Source organism: Trachurus trachurus, assembly GCF_905171665.1.
Source record: "Trachurus trachurus genome assembly, chromosome: 6".
Taxonomy (NCBI): domain Eukaryota; kingdom Metazoa; phylum Chordata; class Actinopteri; order Carangiformes; family Carangidae; genus Trachurus; species Trachurus trachurus.
In genome coordinates this window covers 6290201-6293653 of record NC_139897.1, presented here as the reverse complement: position 1 = coordinate 6293653, position 3453 = coordinate 6290201, and positions in this window count along the sequence as shown.

Sequence of the window (3453 nt, the reverse complement as noted above, 5' to 3'; positions counted from 1 at the left end):
TGGTGCATGTTGTTTTTAGAACAGCGGAGCAGAGCTGCTCAGAGCTATGCTACAGAGGCTAATGGGATTTCTTGGTTTCCCTCATCAAACTCATCAAATACACAATCCAACAACTCTAAAACGCTCTGGTGGACAAGTTGTGACCTGCACATTCACCACGCTATGAGATAACGGAACGTTACAAGACGAGGTAAATGTGAAGCCGTAAAGAGACTGCTTGCCGCAAAACGCACATCAGCGGCTTTGCATGAATTTACCTTGAACAACTCTCTCGTAACATTACATTATTATCTCATAGCGTGGTGAATGTCCAGGTCACAACTTGTCCACGAGAGTGTTTTGGAGTGGTTGGATGAGTTTGATGAAGGAAATTCCATGAGTGTCCGTAGCTCTGAGCAGCTCGCGGCTCTGCTCCGCCGTTCTAAAAATAGCTTGCACCGACAATTAAAGGTAACGAACCTACTCCTAAAACTATAGGGATTATGGCAATGGGCCAATTTGCCAAAATGTTGACATGTCCCTTTAAGTACTTCCTGTATTGTACAAACAATATTCTGGTCAGATGATTGAGACGTAAGCACTGAGCTGAGCTAAACCATTTTGAGATGCCGTAATTTGGACAACATGGTTTTTAGAAAAAAAAGTATTCATCAGAGTTTCAAGTACTGAGTGAGAAGTTGTGGATACAGTTTTGACTTTGGGGTGAAATGACCCTTTAAGTAAGCACACCCATTTTATTCCACTCTCAGCAGGGTTGTTGTTGTTTTTTTCACCTCCTGTGTCCAGTCTGTGTTGCGTTTACCACAGTGAATTTTGAGCACACTGTTATGTAGACAGTTAGGGTTCAGGAGTGTAGCGCTGAGCCGCCCCACTTGTTGCTGAAATCAGTTAAATGAAGCGGTCCTCTGCCAAGACGTTGTTTCATTCCTTCGAGGCTGCATTATGCATCCTCCTCCGCCTCCAGTAAATATCACTGAGTGGCGTCGAGGAGGGGAAGAGCACATCCACAATGATCAGGCTGTAATCGCCCCAAATGGCTGTTACATCACACCTGTGATCACTCATTAACTGCTGTCCATGTGAATTCCTCATTTGTTTGTTTTTTTATGTTTTTTTTTCCCCATATGTCCACTGAAAGCCAAGTACTTCCACCACACACCTGAATATTGAGATCACCTGACTCACAGTGCAGTGACCCGTGTCTACGGTTGCCTTTGCTCACTAGCAGTGCCATCATGCTTTAGTGATTGTGGGAATGTATTGCTAAGCCACACCCACACCTGCACACACATACACACTTGTTTAGAGCAGTCCATGCTGCGGTGACTTAAGCCATTGAAGCATACTTCTGTGCAAGTCATCAGTTAAGACCTCATGAGTAGTGCAATATATTTTTTTTTTTTACACAAATCATTGTCTTAGCACTTTTGAATAAATATCCCCACTGTGTTCTGAGATGAATCATTACAGCGATAAGATGGGATGACAAATAAAAACGTAATAATAATTCTGTAGGTCTACACATAATGCTGGGATAACTTGTTATTGTTAAATTTAGTGATGCTTAAATATAAAAAACAACAACATTTAGTGACATTCTGGAGTTACTGTAAACGTCTGCATAGAGCTTTATTGGGACAAATCAGGAGGATTTTACAGGGAAACCAGAAATTAATGATAGAGTAGCTGAAGAAGTGCACGAGCCTGTGCCTACCTACACCCTATAAAGTCCTTCTCGGGCAGTCGAGAGTCAGAAATTTTGTCTGAAGTATATTTTCATTATTATTGTGTTACTTTAAGTTCTACAGACTGTGGTTGTAATCAGTGCTTTCATCTGGTCCCAGTGTCTTGCCATTATTCTAGAGTACATGTTCAAATACTGAGTGTCTGTGTGTCATGCTGCATTATGTTGTTGCTGGGTGAAAAAAAAAATGTGTCCTTTACTACAGAATTCATATTGAATTTGCTTGTAGTGAAGCATTTTTTGAGTCTGCCATCCTCATGCACTCTGATTTTAGAATTATTATTTTTTTCCTTTCAATGATGGACGCAAAATGTGCCCTATTTTATTTTTCTATTGTATTCAACAACTGTTTTCATACAATTACCCAGGATTATACAGTTATCTACATTAATTTTATATTTGTTCTGTTATAACCTATTACTTTATCATTCGTATGACTATTGAATCAAGCTATACTGTATTAAATACAAACCATGTCAACGTGTACCTTTGTGAAGATTGTGTTTTTTGATTTATTTATTTTTTTGGCCTGGCTTTCTGCCAAGAGGTTATTTATTGCATTTTGACTATCTGTTTCTTTGGTTCAGTGTAATTCCATCAGTAAGACTTCTCTTTAAATAGGCTTTGCAAAGAGATGAAAATCAGAATAGATAGTTAAAGATAGTTAAAGCTGAAAATAATGCCTTTAATCCAGCCTGTCAAATATTGATACAAAATTGTCCAAATTATAGGAAAGACCACAAACTTTGATGCACTTTCAGGAAGGGTGAGCAACAACACTGCTCCCACTGGTATTGTATGTGATTTGAATGTAAGTTTTCTTTTACATGTAATTTAGTTCACACACTCTCCATCCATCTGATACTGGACCGGCCTGTCCGTCAAATTTTAAAACTCGTTGTGGCCCCTGAAGACAAAAAGTTTACCCACACCTGCTCAAAAGTGGGCAGGTCGAGCAGCATGAAACAGGTTTGTTTCAGTTTTAACATGTAACTTTAAAACTGCTCTAATATAGCTTTTTATATTAAAATTTTGTCAAGAGACGGTGTAACGTGAAAGCACTTAGGTATTTTTCAGTTGGTTGCGTTGTTTCCGCCTCTGCTGTGGTTCAGCCTCATTTCCATTTGTAGCATGTTACTGATTTTGACCAAAAAAAAAAGGCAAAACAATCTCAGTAGGCCTACATTGTAACTCAAGCTGACAGACTTGTTTAGTAATAACATACTGAACACAGTAGAGTAATATTGTCAATACAGAGCATATAGAATATATGTTCCCGTAGATGTAGGACGTTAATGAGTGTCCACAATGAAATATGTTCACAGTGTTCTGCTGCTCCCAAGCAGCCAAACGAACACACGTTTCACACATTTACAACACAAGTTCGTAGTTTTCTTTTTATTTTATTCATTGGTTTATTTTAACAGGAACAATGCAACACTAATCCATGGTATTAAAAAAAAAAAAAAAAAAAACTTCAAGTGAGCCAGAGTTAGCTGATATGGCTAATTTTCAGCCACTGTCCTTGGCCAGATGTTAAAGGCAGCCTAAATAGCCATAAAAAGACAATGCATAAAAATACAATCTACATATGAGTTTACATAGTCATAATAACAAGTAAAACACATAACAGCAATGGCATGCAAACAAAGCAAATGTACATAGCAGAATAAGCAGAAGCCAATCTGGTATAAATGTACTCAAGAGGA